Genomic DNA, 18885 nt, shown 5'->3' on the forward strand with positions numbered 1-18885 from the left:
GTTTGTCTTCTAGCGTCGATTTTCACGTTAGGATATCCACAAAATATCTGATAGTACCTGTAAAAATACAGGTACTGTCAGATACTGACAGGAACTAATGGCTACTAACAGATACTATCAATTACTATCAGCTACTAACAGGTACTGTCAGATGCTTCTACGTACTAACAGGTACTGTCACATAATATCAGTTACTGTGAGGTACTAATAGGTACTGTCAGGCACTGTCAGATAATTCCATGTATAATTAGCTACTAACAGGCACTGTCAGATACTATCAGTTACTAAGAGGTACTATCAAATGCTAACAGAAACTATCAGGTAATATCAGCTACTAACAAGTACTATCAGCCACTGACAGGTACTGTCAGCTACTAACAGGTACTATCAGATATTAACAGCTGTTCTGATAAAAGGCAGCAAATAGAAAAGGTTTAACCCTTATGTAAAACTGCTGAGTCAGCAGACCTGCAGGTTTCTGGGAGTTTGTTCCACATGTGAGGAGCATAAAAGCTGAACGCTGCCTCTCCACGTTTAGTTCTGACTCTGGGAACAGAAAGTAGACCTGACCCTGATGACCTGAGGGATCTGGTTGCTTCATAAAAAACCAGAAGATCCTGAATGGATTCTGGTCCTAAACCACTCAGGTCTTTGTCAGCTAACAGCAGGAAGCCAGTGTAAAGATCTGAGGACTGGAGGTCTAGGATCTACTTTCCTGATCTTAGTGAGGACTGGAGTTCTAGGATCTACTTGTCTGGTCCTAGGGAGAACTGGAGTTCTAGGATCTACTTTCCTGGTCTTAGGGAGAACTGGAGTTCTAGGATCTACTTTGCTGGACTTAGTGAAGACTGGAGTGCAGGGATCTACTTTCCTGGTCTTAGTGAAGACTGGAGTGCAGGGATCTACTTCCATGGTCTTAGTGAGGACTGGAGTTCTAGCATCTACTTTCCTGGTCTTAGTGAGGACTGGAGTTCTAGGATCTACTTTTCTGGTCCTAGGGAGAACTGGAGTTCTAAGATCCACTTTCCTGGTCGTGGTGAGGACTGGAGTTCTAGGATCAACTGTTCTGGTCTCGGTGGGGACTGGAGTTCCAGGATCTACTTTCCTGGTCTTAGTGAGGACTGGAGTTCTAGGATCTACTTTTCTGGTCCTAGGGAGAACTGTAGTTCTAAGATCTACTTTCCTGGTCTTAGTAAGGGCTGGAGTTCTAGGATCTACTTTCCTGGTCTTAGTAAAGGCTGGAGGAGTAGGATCTACTTTCCTGATCTTAGTGAGGACTTGAGTTCGAGGATCTACTTTCCCGGTCTTAGTAAGGGCTGGAGTTCTAGGATCTACTTTCCTGGTCTTAGTAAAGGCTGGAGGAGTATGATCTACTTTCCTGGTCTTAATGAGGACTGGAGGTCTAGGATCTACTTTTCTGGTCTTAATGAGGACTAGAGTTCTAGGATCTACTTTTCTGGTCCTAGGGAAAACTGGAGTTCTAGTATCTACTTTTCTGGTCTTAGATAAGACTGGAGTTCTAGGATCAAATTTCCTTTGACTTAGTGAGGACTGGAGTTGGAGGATCTACTTTTCTGGTCTTAATGAGGACTAGAGTTCTAGGATCTACTTTTCTGGTCCTAGGGAGAACTGGAGTTCTAGTATCTACTTTCCTGGTCTTAATGAGGACTGGAAATCTAAGATCTACTTTTCTGGTCTTAGTGAGGACTGCAGTTCGAGGATCTACTTTCCTTGTCTTAGTGAGGAGTTTAGTTCTAGGATCTACTTTCCTGGTCTTAGTGAGAACTGAAGTTCTTGGATCTACTTTCCCAGTCTTAGTGAGGACTGGAGTTCGAGGATCTACTTTCCTTGTCTTAGTGAGGAGTTGAGTTCTAGGATCTACTTTCCTGGTTTTAGTTAGAACTGGAGTTCTAGGATCTACTTTCCTGATCTTTTTGTAGATTCAATTTCTAGGATCTACTTTCCTGGTCTTAATGAAGACTGGAGTTCTAAGATCTACTTTCCTGGTTTTAGTTAGGACTGGAGTCCTAAAATCTGTTTTCCTCGTCTTAGTGAAGACTGGAGTTCTAGGATCTACTTTGATTTATTGAGGACTGGAGTTCGAGGATATACTTTCCTGGTCTTAGTGAGGAATGGAGGTCTAGGATCTACATTCCTTGTCTTAGTGTCGATGGGAGGTCTAGGATCTACTTTTCTGGTCTTAGTGATAGCTGGTGTGCGAGGATCTACTTTCCCGGTCTTAGGGAGGACTGGAGTTCTAGGATCTACTTTTCTGGTCTTAGATAGGACTGGAGTTCTAGGATCAAATTTCCTTTGACTTGGTGAGGACTGGAGTTCGAGGATCTACTTTTCTGGTCTTAGTGACGACTGGAGTGCAGGGATCTACTTTCCTGGTCTTAGTAAAGACTGGAGTGCAGGGATCTACTTTCCTGGTCTTAGTGAAGACTGGAGTTCTAGGGTCTACTTCCTTGGTCTTAGTGAGGACTGGAGTTCTAGGATCTCCTTTCCTGGTCTTAGTGAGGACTGAAGTCATAGGATCTACTTTCCTTGTTTTAATGAGGACTGGAGTTCTAGTATCTACTGTCCTGGTCTCAGTGAGGACTAGCGTTCCAGGATCTACTTCCCTGGTCTTTTTGTAGATTCAATTTCTAGGATCTACTTTCCTGGTCTTAATGAGGACTGGAGTTCTAAGATCTACTTTCCTGGATTTAGTGAGGACTGGCGTCCTAAAATCTATTTTCCTCATCTTAGGGATGGCTGGAGTTCTAGGATCTACTTTGATTTATTGGGGACTGGAGTTCGGGGCTCTTCTTTCCTGGTCGTAGTGAGGACTGGAGTTCTAGGATCTACTTTTCTGGTCGTAGGGAGAACTGGAGTTCTAGGATCTACTTTTTTGGTCTTTGTGAGGACTGGAGTTTTAGGATCTACTTTCCTGGTCTTAGCGAAGACTGAAGTTCGAGTATCTACTTTCCTGGTCTTGGTGAGGACTGGAGTTCCAGGATCTACTTTCCTGGTCTTATTGTTGATTCGAGATCTAGGATATACTTTCCTGGTCTTGGTGAGGACTGGAGTTCTAGGATCTACTTTCCTGATCTTAGTGAAGACTGGAGTGCAGGGATCTACTTTCCTGGTCTTAATGAGGACTGGAGTTCTAGGATCTACTTTTCTGGTCTTGGTGAGGACTGGAGTTTGAGGATCTACTTTCCTGGTCTTGGTGAGGACTGGAGTTCTAGGATCTACTTTCCTGATCTTAGTGAAGACTGGAGTGCAGGGATCTACTTTCCTGGTCTTAGTGATGACTGGAGTTCTAGGATCTACTTTCCTGTTCATAGTGAGGACTGGAGTTCCCAGGATCTACTTTTCTGGTCTGAGGAAGAACTGGAGTTCTAGGATCTACTTTACTGGTATTAGTGAAGACTGGAGTGCAGGGATCTACTTTCCTGGTCTTAGTGAAGACTGGAGTTCTAGGATCTGCTTCCTTGGTCTTAGTGAGGACTGGAGTTCTAAGATCTACTTTTCTAGTCATAGTGAGGACTTGAATTCTATGATCTCCTTTCCTGGTCTTAGTGAGGACTGAAGTTTTAGGATCTACTTTCCTGGTCTTAGTGAAGACTGGAGGTCTGCAATCGACTTTCCAGGTCTTAATGAAGACTGGAGTCATAGGATCTACTTTCCTGGTCTTAGTGAGGACTGGAGTTCAAGGATCTACTTTCCTGGTCATAGTGAGGACTGGAGTTCCAGGATCTATTTTCCTGGTCTTATTGTTGATTCGAGTTCTAGGATATACTTTCCTGGTCTTGGTGAGGACTGGAGTTCTAGGATCTACTTTCCTGGTCTTAGTGAAGGCTGGAGTGCAGGGATCTACTTTCCTGGTCTTAGTCAAGGCTGGAGTGCAGGGATCTACTTTCCTGGTCTTAGTGAGGACTGGAGTTCTAGGATCTACTTTTCTGGTCTTAGTGAGGACTGGAGTTTGAGGATATACTTTCCTGGTCTTGGTGAGGACTGGAGTTCTAGGATCTACTTTCCTGGTCTTATTGAAGGCTGGAGTGCAGGGATCTACTTTCCAGGTCTTAGTGAGGACTGGAGTTCTAGGATCTACTTTTCTAGTCTTAGTGAGGACTGGTGTTCTAGGATCTCCTTTCCTGGTCTTAGTGAGGACTTGACTTTTAGGATCTACTTTCCTGGTCTTAGTGAGGACTGGAGTTCTAGGATCTACTTTTTTGGTCTTAGTGAGCACTGGAGTTTTAGAATCTACTTTCCTGGTCTTAGCGAAGACTGAAGTTCGAGGGTCTACTTTCCTGGTCTTAGAGAGAACTGGAGTGCGAGGATCTACTTTCCTGGTCTTAGTGGGGACTGGAGTTCGAGGACCTGCTTTCCTGGTCATAGTGAGGACTGGAGTTCCAGGATCTACTTTCCTGGTCTTATTGTTGATTCGAGTTCTAGGATATACTTTCCTGGTCGTGGTGTGGACTGGAGTTCTAGGATCTACTTTCCTGGTCTTAGTGCGGACTGGAGTTCGAGGATCTACTTTCCTGGTCATAGTGAAGACTGGAGTTCCAGGATCTACTTTCCTGGTCTTATTGTTGATTTGAGTTCTAGGATATACTTTCCTGGTCTTGGTGAGGACTGGAGTTCTAGGATCTACTTTCCTAGTCTTAGTGAAGGCTGGAGTGCAGGGATCTACTTTCCTGGTCTTAGTGAGGACTGGAGTTCTAGGATCTACTTCCTTGGTCTTAGTGAGGACTGGACTTCTAGGATCTACTTTCTAGTCTTAGTGAGGACTGGTGTTCTAGGATCTCCTTTCCTGGTCTTAGTGAGGACTTGAGTTTTAGGATCTACTTTCCTGGTCTTAGTGAGGACTGGAGTTCAAGGATCTGCTTTCCTGGTCTTAGTAAGGACTGGAGTTCCAGGATCTACTTTCCTGGTCTTATTGTTGATTCGAGTTCTAGGATATACTTTCCTGGTCTCGGTGAGGACTGGAGTTCTAGGATCTAATTTTTGGTCTTAGTGATGACTGGAGTTCAAGGATCTACTTTCCTGGTCATAGTGACGACTGGAGTTCCAGGATCTACTTTCCTGGTCTTATTGTTGATTTGGGTTCTAGGACATACTTTCCTGGTCTTGGTGAGGACTGGAGTTCTAGGATCTACTTTCCTGGTCTTATTGAGGGCTGGAGTGCAGGGATCTACTTTCCTGGTCTTAGTGAGGACTGGAGTTCTAGGATCTACTTTTCTGGTCTTAGTGAGGACTGAAGTTTGAGGATCTACTTTCCTGGTCTTGGTGAGGACTGGAGTTCTAGGATCTACTTTTCTGATCTTAGTAAAAACTGGAGTGCAGGGATCTACTTTCCTGGTCTTAGTGAGGACTGGAGTTCTAGGATCTACTTTTCTAGTCTTAGTGAGGACTGGTGTTCTAGGATCTCCTTTCCTGGTCTTAGTGAGGACATGAATTTTAGGATCTACTTTCCTGGTCTTAGTGAAGACTGGAGTGCAGGGACCTACTTTCCTGGTCTTAGTGAGGACTGGAGTTCTAGGATCTACTTACTTGGTCTTAGTGAGGACTGGAGTTCTAGGATCTACGTTTCTAGTCTTAGTGTGGACTGAAGTTCTAGGATCTCCTATCCTGGTCTTAGTGAGGACTCGAGTCTTAGGATCCACTTTCCTGGTCTTAGTGAGGAGTTGAGTTCTAGGATCTACTTTCCTGGTTTTAGTTAGAACTGGAGTTCTAGGATCTCCTCTCCTGGTCTTAGTAAGGAGTGGAGGACTAGGATCTACTTTTCTGGTCTTATTGTTGATTCGACTTATTTCTAAAATCTACTTTTCTGGTCTTAGTCAGGACTGGAGTTCGAGGATCTACTTTCCTGGTCTTAGTGAGGACTGGAGTTTTAGGATCTACTTTTCTGGTCTTAGTCAAGACTGGAGTGCAGGGATTTACTTCCCTGGTCTTAGTGAGGACTTGAGTTCGAGGATCTATTTTCTTGGTCTTAGTGACGACGGGAGGTCTGAAATCGACTTTCCAGGTTTTAGTGAGGACTGGAGTCTAGGATCTACTTTCCTGGTCTTAGTGAGGACTGGACGTTTAGGATCTACTTTCCTGGTCTTAGTGAGGACTGGATATCAAGGATCTATGTTCCCAGTCTTAGTGAGGACTGCAGTTCGAGGATCTACTTTCCTTGTCTTAGTGAGGAGTTTAGTTCTAGGATCTACTTTCCTGGTCTTAGTGAGAACTGAAGTTCTTGGATCTACTTTCCTGGTCTTAGTGAGGACTGGAGTTTGAGGATCTACTTTCCTTGTCTTAGTGAGGAGTTGAGTTCTAGGATCTACTTTCCTGGTTTTAGTTAGAACTGGAGTTCTAGGATCTACTTTCCTGGTCTTAGTAAGGAGTGGAGGACTAGGATCTACTTTCTTGGTCTTAATGAGAAGTGGAGATCAAGGATCTACTTTCCTGGTCTTAGTGAGGACTGGAGGTCTGAAATCGACTTTCCAGGTCTTAGTGAGGACTGGAGTCTGGGATCTACTTTCCTGGTCTTAGTGAGGACTGGAGGTCTAGGATCTACTTTCCTGGTCTTATTGAGAACTGGATATCAAGGATCTATGTTCCCAGTCTTAGTGAGGACTGCAGTTCGAGGATCTACTTTCCTTGTCTTAGTGAGGAGTTTAGTTCTAGGATCTACTTTCCTGGTCTTAGTAAGGACTGGAGTTCTAGGATCTACTTTTCTGGTCTCAGGGAGAACTGGAGTTTTAGGATCTACTTTCCTGGTCTTAGTCAAGACTAGAGTGCAGGGATTTACTTCCCTGGTCTTAGTGAGGACTGGAGTTTGAGGATCTACTTTCCTTGTCTTAGTGAGGAGTTGAGTTCTAGGATCTACTTTCCTGGTCTTAGTTAGAACTGGAGTTCTAGGATCTACTTTCCTGGTCTTAGTAAGGAGTGGAGGACTAGGATCTACTTTCTTGGTCTTAATGAGAAGTGGAGATCAAGGATCTACTTTCCTGGTCTTAGTGAGGACTAGAGTTCTAGGATCTACTTTCCTAGTCTTAGTAAGGAGTGGGGTTCCAGGATCTACTTTTCTGGTCTTATTGTTGATTCGAGTTATTTCTAAAATCTACTTTTCTGGTCTTAGTCAGGACTGGAGTTCGAGGATCTACTTTCCTGGTCTTAGTGAGGACTGGAGTTCGAGGATCTATTTTCTTGGTCTTACTGACGACGGGAGGTCTGAAATCGACTTTCCAGGTCTTAGTGACGACTGCAGGTCTGAAATCGACTTTCCAGGTCTTAGTGAGGACTGGAGTCTAGGATCTACTTTCCTGGTCTTAGTAAGGAGTGGAGGACTAGGATCTACTTTCTTGGTCTTAATGAGAAGTGGAGATCAAGGATCTACTTTCCTGGTCTTAGTGAGGACTATAGTTCTAGGATCTACTTTCCTAGTCTTAGTAAGGAGTGGAGTTCCAGGATCTACTTTTCTGGTCTTATTGTTGATTCGAGTTATTTCTAAAATCTACTCTCCTGGTCTTAGTGAGGACTGGAGTTCTAGGATCTACTTTTCTAGTCTTAGTGAGGACTGGTGTTCTAGGATCTCCTTTCCTGGTCTTAGTGAGGACATGAGTTTTAGGATCTACTTTCCTGGTCTTAGTGAAGACTGGAGTGCAGGGACCTACTTTCCTGGTCTTAGTGAGGACTGGAGTTCTAGGATCTACTTACTTGGTCTTAGTGAGGACTGGAGTTCTAGGATCTACTTTTCTAGTCTTAGTGTGGACTGAAGTTCTAGGATCTCCTATCCTGGTCTTAGTGAGGACTCGAGTTTTAGGATCCACTTTCCTGGTCTTAGTAAGGAGTTGATTTCTAGGATCTACTTTCCTGGTTTTAGTTAGAACTGGAGTTCTAGGATCTACTCTCCTGGTCTTAGTAAGGAGTGGAGGACTAGGATCTACTTTTCTGGTCTTATTGTTGATTCGAGTTATTTCTAAAATCTACTTTTCTGGTCTTAGTCAGGACTGGAGTTCGAGGATCTACTTTCCTGGTCTTAGTGAGGACTGGAGTTTTAGGATCTACTTTTCTGGTCTTAGGGAGAACTGGAGTTCTAGGATCTACTTTCCTGGTCTTAGTCAAGACTGGAGTGCAGGGATTTACTTCCCTGGTCTTAGTGAGGACTTGAGTTCGAGGATCTATTTTCTTGGTCTTAGTGACGACGGGAGGTCTGAAATCGACTTTCCAGGTCTTAGTGAGGACTGGAGTCTAGGATCTACTTTCCTGGTCTTAGTGAGGACTGGACGTTTAGGATCTACTTTCCTGGTCTTAGTGAGAACTGAAGTTCTTGGATCTACTTTCCTGGTCTTAGTGAGGACTGGAGTTCGAGGATCTACTTTCTTTGTCTTAGTGAGGAGTTGAGTTCTAGGATCTACTTTCCTGGTTTTAGTTAGAACTGGAGTTCTAGGATCTACTTTCCTGGTCTTAGTAAGGAGTGGAGGACTAGGATCTACTTTCTTGGTCTTAATGAGAAGTGGAGATCAAGGATCTACTTTCCTGGTCTTAGTGAGGACTGGAGGTCTGAAATCGACTTTCCAGGTCTTAGTGAGGACTGGAGTCTAGGATCTACTTTCCTGGTCTTAGTGAGGACTGGAGGTCTAGGATCTACTTTCCTGGTCTTAGTGAGGACTGGATATCAAGGATCTATGTTCCCAGTCTTAGTGAGGACTTGAGTTCGAGGATGTATTTTCTTGGTCTTAGTGACGACGGGAGGTCTGAAATCGACTTTCCAGGTCTTAGTGAGGACTGGAGGTCTGAAATCGACTTTCCAGGTCTTAGTGAGGACTGGAGTCTAGGATCTACTTTCCTGGTCTTAGTGAGGACTGGAGGTCTAGGATCTACTTTCCTGGTCTTAGTGAGGACTGGATATCAAGGATCTATGTTCCCAGTCTTAGTGAGGACTGCAGTTCGAGGATCTACTTTCCTTGTCTTAGTGAGGAGTTTAGTTCTAGGATCTACTTTCCTGGTCTTAGTGAGAACTGAAGTTCTTGGATCTACTTTCCTGGTCTTAGTGAGGACTGGAGTTCGAGGATCTACTTTCCTTGTCTTAGTGAGGAGTTGAGTTCTAGGATCTACTTTCCTGGTTTTAGTTAGAACTGGAGTTCTAGGATCTTCTTTCCTGGTCTTAGTAAGGAGTGGAGGACTAGGATCTACTTTTCTGGTCTTAGTAAGGAGTGGAGGACTAGGATCTACTTTCTTGTCTTAATGAGAAGTGGAGATCAAGGATCTACTTTCCTGGTCTTAGTGAGGACTGGAGGTCTGAAATCGACTTTCCAGGTTTTAGTGAGGACTGGAGTCTAGGATCTACTTTCCTGGTTTTAGTTAGAACTGGAGTTCTAGGATCTTCTTTCCTGGTCTTAGTAAGGAGTGGAGGACTAGGATCTACTTTCTTGGTCTTAATGAGAAGTGGAGATCAAGGATCTACTTTCCTGGTCTTAGTGAGGACTGGAGGTCTGAAATCGACTTTCCAGGTCTTAGTGAGGACTGGAGTCTAGGATCTACTTTCCTGGTCTTAGTGAGGACTGGAGGTCTGAAATCGACTTTCCAGGTTTTAGTGAGGACTGGAGTCTAGGATCTACTTTCCTGGTCTTAGTGAGGACTGGAGGTCTAGGATCTACTTTCCTGGTCTTAGTGAGGACTGGAGGTCTGAAATCGACTTTCCAGGTTTTAGTGAGGACTGGAGTCTAGGATCTACTTTCCTGGTCTTAGTGAGGACTGGAGGTCTAGGATCTACTTCCCTGGTCTTAGTGAGGACTGGAGTTCGAGGATCTACTTTCCTTGTCTTGGTGAGGAGTTGAGTTCTAGGATCTACTTTCCTGGTTTTAGTAAGGAGTGGTTGACTAGGATCTACTTTCTTGGTCTTAATGAGAAGTGGAGATCAAGGATCTCCTTTCCTGGTCTTAGTGAGGACTATAGTTCTAGGATCTACTTTCCTAGTCTTAGTAAAGAGTGGAGTTCCAGGATCTACCTTTCTGGTCTTATTGTTGATTCGAGTTATTTCTAAAATCTACTTTTCTGGTCTTAGTCAGGACTGGAGTTCGAGGATCTACTTTCCTGGTCTTAGTGAGGACTGGAGTTCTAGGATCTACTTTTCTGGTCTCAGGGAGAACTGGAGTTCTAGGATCTACTTTCCTGGTCTTAGTCAAGACTGGAGTGCAGGGATTTACTTCCCTGGTCTTAGTGAGGACTGGAGTTCTAGGATCTACGTTTCTAGTCTTAGTGTGGACTGAAGTTCTAGGATCTCCTATCCTGGTCTTAGTGAGGACTCGAGTCTTAGGATCCACTTTCCTGGTCTTAGTGAGCAGTTGAGTTCTAGGATCTACTTTCCTGGTTTTAGTTAGAACTGGAGTTCTAGGATCTACTCTCCTGGTCTTAGTAAGGAGTGGAGGACTAGGATCTACTTTTCTGGTCTTATTGTTGATTCGAGTTATTTCTAAAATCTACTTTTCTGGTCTTAGTCAGGACTGGAGTTCGAGGATCTACTTTCCTGGTCTTAGTGAGGACTGGAGTTTTAGGATCTACTTTTCTGGTCTTAGGGAGAACTGGAGTTCTAGGATCTACTTTCCTGGTCTTAGTCAAGACTGGAGTGCAGGGATTTACTTCCCTGGTCTTAGTGAGGACTTGAGTTCGAGGATCTATTTTCTTGGTCTTAGTGACGACGGGAGGTCTGAAATCGACTTTACAGGTCTTAGTGAGGACTGGAGTTTAGGATCTACTTTCCTGGTCTTAGTGAGGACTGGACGTTTAGGATCTACTTTCCTGGTCTTAGTGAGGACTGGATATAAAGGATCTATGTTCCCAGTCTTAGTGAGGACTGCAGTTCGAGGATCTACTTTCCTTGTCTTAGTGAGGAGTTTAGTTCTAGGATCTACTTTCCTGGTCTTAGTGAGAACTGAAGTTCTTGGATCTACTTTCCTGGTCTTAGTGAGGACTGGAGTTCGAGGATCTACTTTCCTTGTCTTAGTGAGGAGTTGAGTTCTAGGATCTACTTTCCTGGTTTTAGTTAGAACTGGAGTTCTAGGATCTACTTTCCTGGTCTTAGTACGGAGTGGAGGACTAGGATCTACTTTCTTGGTCTTAATGAGAAGTGGAGATCAAGGATCTACTTTCCTGGTCTTAGTGAGGACTGGAGGTCTGAAATCGACTTTCCAGGTCTTAGTGAGGACTGGAGTCTGGGATCTACTTTCCTGGTCTTAGTGAGGACTGGAGGTCTAGGATCTACTTTCCTGGTCTTATTGAGAACTGGATATCAAGGATCTATGTTCCCAGTCTTAGTGAGGACTGCAGTTCGAGGATCTACTTTCCTTGTCTTAGTGAGGAGTTTAGTTCTAGGATCTACTTTCCTGGTCTTAGTGAGGACTGGAGTTCTAGGATCTACTTTTCTGGTCTCAGGGAGAACTGGAGTTCTAGGATCTACTTTCCTGGTCTTAGTCAAGACTAGAGTGCAGGGATTTACTTCCCTGGTCTTAGTGAGGACTGGAGTTCGAGGATCTACTTTCCTTGTCTTAGTGAGGAGTTGAGTTCTAGGATCTACTTTCCTGGTCTTAGTTAGAACTGGAGTTGTAGGATCTACTTTCCTGGTCTTAGTAAGGAGTGGAGGACTAGGATCTACTTTCTTGGTCTTAATGAGAAGTGGAGATCAAGGATCTACTTTCCTGGTCTTAGTGAGGACTAGAGTTCTAGGATCTACTTTCCTAGTCTTAGTAAGGAGTGGGGTTCCAGGATCTACTTTTCTGGTCTTATTGTTGATTCGAGTTATTTCTAAAATCTACTTTTCTGGTCTTAGTCAGGACTGGAGTTCGAGGATCTACTTTCCTGGTCTTAGTGAGGACTGGAGTTCGAGGATCTATTTTCTTGGTCTTAGTGATGACGGGAGGTCTGAAATCGACTTTCCAGGTCTTAGTGACGACTGGAGGTCTGAAATCGACTTTCCATGTCTTAGTGAGGACTGGAGTCTAGGATCTACTTTCCTGGTCTTAGTAAGGAGTGGAGGACTAGGATCTACTTTCTTGGTCTTAATGAGAAGTGGAGATCAAGGATCTACTTTCCTGGTCTTAGTGAGGACTATAGTTCTAGGATCTACTTTCCTAGTCTTAGTAAGGAGTGGAGTTCCAGGATCTACTTTTCTGGTCTTATTGTTGATTCGAGTTATTTCTAAAATCTACTTTTCTGGTCTTAGTCAGGACTGGAGTTCGAGGATCTACTTTCCTGGTCTTAGTGAGGACTGGAGTTCTAGGATCTACTTTTCTGGTCTCAGGGAGAACTGGAGTTCTAGGATCTACTTTCCTGGTCTTAGTCAAGACTGGGGTGCAGGGTTTTACTTCCCTGGTCTTAGTGAGGACTTGAGTTCGAGGATCTATTTTATTGGTCTTAGTGACGACGGGAGGTCTGAAATCGACTTTCCAGGTCTTAGTGACGACTGGACGTCTGAAATCGACTTTCCAGGTCTTAGTGAGGACTGGAGTCTAGGATCTACTTTCCTGGTCTTAGTGAGGACTGGAGGTCTAGGATCTACTCTTTGGTCTTAGTGATGACTGGAGTTCGAGGATCTACTTTCCTTGTCATAGTGAAGACTGGAGTTCCAGGATCTACTTTCCTGGTCTTATAGTTGATTTGGGTTCTAGGACATACTTTCCTGGTCTTGGTGAGGACTGGAGTTCTAGGATCTACTTTCCTGGTCTTATTGAAGGCTGGAGTGCAGGGATCTACTTTCCTGGTCTTAGTGAGGACTGGAGTTCTAGGATCTACTTTTCTGGTCTTAGTGAGGACTGAAGTTTGAGGATCTACTTTCCTGGTCTTGGTGAGGACTGGAGTTCTAGGATCTACTTTTCTGGTCTTAGTGAGGACTGAAGTTTGAGGATCTACTTTCCTGGTCTTGGTGAGGACTGGAGTTCTAGGATCTACTTTCCTGATCTTAGTAAAGACTGGAGTGCAGGGATCTACTTTCCTGGTCTTAGTGAGGACTGGAGTTCTAGGATCTACTTTTCTAGTCTTAGTGAGGACTGGTGTTCTAGGATCTCCTTTCCTGGTCTTAGTGAGGACATGAGTTTTAGGATCTACTTTCCTGGTCTTAGTGAAGACTGGAGTGCAGGGACCTACTTTCCTGGTCTTAGTGAGGACTGGAGTTCTAGGATCTACTTACTTGGTCTTAGTGAGGACTGGAGTTCTAGGATCTACTTTTCTAGTCTTAGTGTGGACTGAAGTTCTAGGATCTCCTTTCCTGGTCTTAGTGAGGACTCGAGTCTTAGGATCCACTTTCCTGGTCTTAGTGAGGAGTTGAGTTCTAGGATCTACTTTCCTGGTCTTAGTCAGGACTGGAGTTCGAGGATCTACTTTCCTGGTCTTAGTGAGGACTGGAGTTTTAGGATCTACTTTTCTGGTCTTAGGGAGAACTGGAGTTCTAGGATCTACTTTCCTGGTCTTAGTCAAGACTGGAGTGCAGGGATTTACTTCCCTGGTCTTAGTGAGGACTTGAGTTCGAGGATCTATTTTCTTGGTCTTAGTGACGACGGGAGGTCTGAAATCGACTTTCCAGGTCTTAGTGAGGACTGGAGTCTAGGATCTACTTTCCTGGTCTTCGTGAGGACTGGATGTTTAGGATCTACTTTCCTGGTCTTAGTGAGGACTGGATATCAAGGATCTATGTTCCCAGTCTTAGTGAGGACTGCAGTTCGAGGATCTATTTTCCTTGTCTTAGTGAGGAGTTTAGTTCTAGGATCTACTTTCCTGGTCTTAGTGAGAACTGAAGTTCTTGGATCTACTTTCCTGGTCTTAGTGAGGACTGGAGTTCGAGGATCTACTTTCCTTGTCTTAGTGAGGAGTTGAGTTCTAGGATCTACTTTCCTGGTTTTAGTTAGAACTGGAGTTCTAGGATCTACTTTCCTGGTCTTAGTAAGGAGTGGAGGACTAGGATCTACTTTCTTGGTCTTAATGAGAAGTGGAGATCAAGGATCTACTTTCCTGGTCTTAGTGAGGACTGGAGGTCTGAAATCGACTTTCCAGGTCTTAGTGAGGACTGGAGTCTGGGATCTACTTTCCTGGTCTTAGTGAGGACTGGAGGTCTAGGATCTACTTTCATGGTCTTAGTGAGGACTGGATATCAAGGATCTATGTTCCCAGTCTTAGTGAGGACTGCAGTTCGAGGATCTACTTTCCTTGTCTTAGTGAGGAGTTTAGTTCTAGGATCTACTTTCCTGGTCTTTGTGAGAACTGAAGTTCTTGGATCTACTTTCCTGGTCTTAGTGAGGACTGGAGTTCGAGGATCTACTTTCCTTGTCTTAGTGAGGAGTTGAGTTCTAGGATCTACTTTCCTGGTTTTAGTTAGAACTGGAGTTCTAGGATCTACTTTCCTGGTCTTAGTAAGGAGTGGAGGACTAGGATCTACTTTCTTGGTCTTAATGAGAAGTGGAGATCAAGGATCTCCTTTCCTGGTCTTAGTGAGGACTATAGTTCTAGGATCTACTTTCCTAGTCTTAGTAAGGAGTGGAGTTCCAGGATCTACTTTTCTGGTGTTATTGTGGATTCGAGTTATTTCTAAAATCTACTTTTCTGGTCTTAGTCAGGACTGGAGTTCGAGGATCTACTTTCCTGGTCTTAGTGAGGACTGGAGTTCTAGGATCTACTTTTCTGGTCTCAGGGAGAACTGGAGTTCTAGGATCTACTTTCCTGGTCTTAGTCAAGACTGGAGTGCAGGGATTTACTTCCCTGGTCTTAGTGAGGACTGGAGTTCGAGGATCTACTTTCCTTGTCTTAGTGAGGAGTTGAGTTCTAGGATCTACTTTCCTGGTTTTAGTTAGAACTGGAGTTCTAGGATCTACTTTCCTGGTCTTAGTAAGGAGTGGAGGACTAGGATCTACTTTCTTGGTCTTAATGAGAAGGGGAGATCAAGGATCTACTTTCCTGGTCTTAGTGAGGACTAGAGTTCTAGGATCTACTTTCCTAGTCTTAGTAAGGAGTGGGGTTCCAGGATCTACTTTTCTGGTCTTATTGTTGATTCGAGTTATTTCTAAAATCTACTTTTCTGGTCTTAGTCAGGACTGGAGTTCGAGGATCTTCTTTCCTGGTCTTAGTGAGGACTGGAGTTCGAGGATCTATTTTCTTGGTCTTAGTGACGACGGGAGGTCTGAAATCGACTTTCCAGGTCTTAGTGACGACTGGAGGTCTGAAATCGACTTTCCAGGTCTTAGTGAGGACTGGAGTCTAGGATCTACTTTCCTGGTCTTAGTAAGGAGTGGAGGACTAGGATTTACTTTCTTGGTCTTAATGAGAAGTGGAGATCAAGGATCTACTTTCCTGGTCTTAGTGAGGACTATAGTTCTAGGATCTACTTTCCTAGTCTTAGTAAGGAGTGGGGTTCCAGGATCTACTTTTCTGGTGTTATTGTTGATTCGAGTTATTTCTAAAATCTACTTTTCTGGTCTTAGTCAGGACTGGAGTTCGAGGATCTACTTTCCTGGTCTTAGTGAGGACTGGAGTTCTAGGATCTACTTTTCTGGTCTCAGGGAGAACTGGAGTTCTAGGATCTACTTTCCTGGTCTTAGTTAAGACTGGAGTGCAGGGTTTTACTTCCCTGGTCTTAGTGAGGACTTGAGTTCGAGGATCTATTTTCTTGGTCTTAGTGACGACGGGAGGTCTGAAATCGACTTTCCAGGTCTTAGTGACGACTGGAGGTCTGAAATCGACTTTCCAGGTCTTAGTGAGGACTGGAGTCTAGGATCTACTTTCCTGGTCTTAGTGAGGACTGGAGGTCTAGGATCTACTTTCCTGGTCTTAGTGAGGACTGGATATCAAGGATCTATGTTCCCAGTCTTAGTGAGGACTGCAGTTCGAGGATCTACTTTCCTTGTCTTAGTGAGGAGTTTAGTTCTAGGATCTACTTTCCTGGTCTTAGTGAGAACTGAAGTTCTTGGATCTACTTTCCTGGTCTTAGTGAGGACTGGAGTTCGTGGATCTACTTTCCTTGTCTTAGTGAGGAGTTGAGTTCCAGGATCTACTTTCCTGGTCTTAGTAAGGAGTGGAGGACTAGGATCTACTTTCTTGGTGTTAATGAGAAGTGGAGATCAAGGATCTACTTTCCTGGTCTTAGTGAGGAGTGGAGGACTAGGATCTACTTTCTTGGTCTTAATGAGAAGTGGAGATCAAGGATCTACTTTCCTGGTCTTAGTGAGGACTAGAATTCTAGGATCTACTTTCCTAGTCTTAGTAAGGAGTGGAGGACTAGGATCTACTTTCTTGGTCTTAATGAGAAGTGGAGTTCTAGGATCAACTTTCCTGGTCTTAATGAGGACTCGAGGTTTAGGCTCTCCTTTCTGGTCTTAGCGAGGACTGCCGTTCTAGGATTTACTTTCCTGGTCTTAGTGAGGACTGGAGCAGCAGCTTTCTGGACTCACTGCAGGTGTCTGATTGACTTTTTAGGGAGACCTGTGAGGACAGCATTACAGTAGTCCAGTCTCCTAAATCCTGCTGAGTCATCAGTCCTTTAATCCTCCAGATGTTCTTTAAGTGATAACAGGCCGACTTCACAGCTGTCTTAATATAACTGCTAAAATCCATGTCTGAGTCCAGGACTACTCTCATGTCTGAGTCCATGACTACTCCCTGTACTGAGTCCAGGACTACTTCCAGGTCTGAGTCCAGGACTATTCCCAGGTTTCTGGCTTGGTTGGTAGTTTTGAACTTTGCTGTTTGAGCTGAGAACTGACTTTTACTCTTGTTTCGTTTGGCTCCAAAAACTATTATTTCAGTTTAGTCTTCATGTAACTGAAGGAAGTTCTGGCCCATCCGATCTTTAATCTGATCCATGCAGATGATCAGAGTCTGGACCGAACTGTAGTCTCCTGGTGAGATGGTTATGTAGATGTGTGTGTTATCAGCGTAACTGCGGTAAAATGTTTAGTTGTTTTACATAATGTGAGCAAGTGGCAGCATGTAGATGTTGAACAGCAGTAGCTCCAGGATGGAGCAATTGGGGAACTCCACAGGTCATTTTGGTTCGCTCAGATTTATAGTTACCTATAGACACAAAATAGTCCCTGTCTTTTAAACAGGACTCAAACCAGTTAATTGCAGTACCAGAAAGTCCGACCCAGTTTTCCAGCCGGTCTAGTGAGATGTCCTGGTCGACCGTGTCAAATGCAGCACTGAGATGCAGCAGTACCAGGACTGAAATGTTTACGCTATCTATGCTCAGGCGGATGTCATTAAAGACCTGAACTAGAGCATCTCAGTGCTGTGGTGTGGCTGAAAACCTGAGTGGTCGTCATCAGAACAGGTATTTAGTGTCAGGAAGTTGTGTAGCTGCTGGAAGACAGCTTTTTCTAGAATCTGACTAAGAAAGGGGAGGTTTGATGTCAGCCTGTAGCTGCTCATGAGGGACGAGTCCAGGTTTTTCTTTTTCAGTAGTGGCTTGATGACGGCTGTTTTTAGGGTCTGAGGGAAGATGCCTGAAAACAGAGACGTGTTTACAACCTGGAAGATATCTAAGGCCATGCATCCTGAAACATTCTTAAAAACCTGGCAGGGCGTCAAGACAGGAAGTGATGGTTTTCAGATGGACAAGGATCTCATCCAGGTTTTTAGAACTGACTGGAGAAAAGTGTGTCCTGGTGTTCATGTCTCTGAGTGGACACAGGGACATATGTCCTCCCCTGGCATGGAAGCACTGACTGACTGCCTGGTTTTCTGGATGTAGTCAGTAAAGAAAGAAGCAAACTCATTCCAGGCCCGGTTGGATAGAAGTTCTGGGTTACTGACCCAGGAGGATCAGTTAGCCTGTCAACAGTAACGAACACGGCTCGAGCTTTATTGCTGTTCTTAGCAATGATGTCAGAAAGAAAGATGGTCTGCTTTTCTCAGCTCCAGATTAGAAATCCTCAGTCTCTCTTTATAGAGCTCATAGTGAACCTGCAGCTTTGTTTTTCACCACCTGCGTTCAGCTTTTCCACATTCTGGTTTTCTAGCTCTTACCAGCGTGTCATTTTTCCAGGGAGCTCTCTTTTTGGCAGCGATCACTTCCTCCTTGGTGCGAGCAATGGCATTGAGGGGTGGAGAGAAAGCTGGTAGAAACATTTCAGTGGGATTTTCATCAATGTACCGTTTCTTGATAACCTCTGTTTGGGCTTTTTGTTGACAATAACAGCATCTCAAAGAAAACACAGGAATGATCTGACAAAACAACATCCATCACCACAACCTGGGAAATATTCAGACCTTTAGAGACGGCCAGATCCAGACAGGGTCCTCTGGTCCACATGCTGAGTTAGCCCAAAGTTATCAAGAACACAACACAGTTCTTTGGTCCCTCTGTCCTCTGGGTTCTCAGCATGAATGTTGGAATCACCAAAACAATAACTACACAGTCAGAGTCGACATGGAGCAGCCCTCCCTCGATCAATTGAATCAGTGCTGTAAAGATGAGTTGGATCAAATTGCGGCCCATGTATCCATATCTTTCCCCAAAGCAAATCCTAAAGAAAGAGCTTAAAGATCTGGCTGTGAGGAGGTTGGTAGAGTTGGATCTGCTGATATTACCATCCCTGTCTGAGGTCGAGGTTGCTGGTATATCTGCTGTGTTGCCTGCTGCTAGCCCAACCAGTGTGAAGGTGGTAGCCACAAGACTTGAGTCCTCTGAGAAAGTGGCTCAGCCTGGGTCGGTGGAACCTGGGGTGGAGGATGAGGTCGCTTGTGGGAATAAGACTACTTTCACGCTTCCTCGGTTCAAACTCCTCTTGGATGGTGGCTCTGGTGGGTCAAGAATTGATGCCCGGTTGAAACTCAGACTGGCTTGGTTGCATTTAAAGGCCCAGGAAAAGGCAGAGATAAGGCAGTTCCAACTTGAAATCAAGAAGTTGGAAATTGAAGCTA

This window comes from Melanotaenia boesemani, chromosome 17 (assembly GCF_017639745.1).
Source record: "Melanotaenia boesemani isolate fMelBoe1 chromosome 17, fMelBoe1.pri, whole genome shotgun sequence".
Taxonomy (NCBI): domain Eukaryota; kingdom Metazoa; phylum Chordata; class Actinopteri; order Atheriniformes; family Melanotaeniidae; genus Melanotaenia; species Melanotaenia boesemani.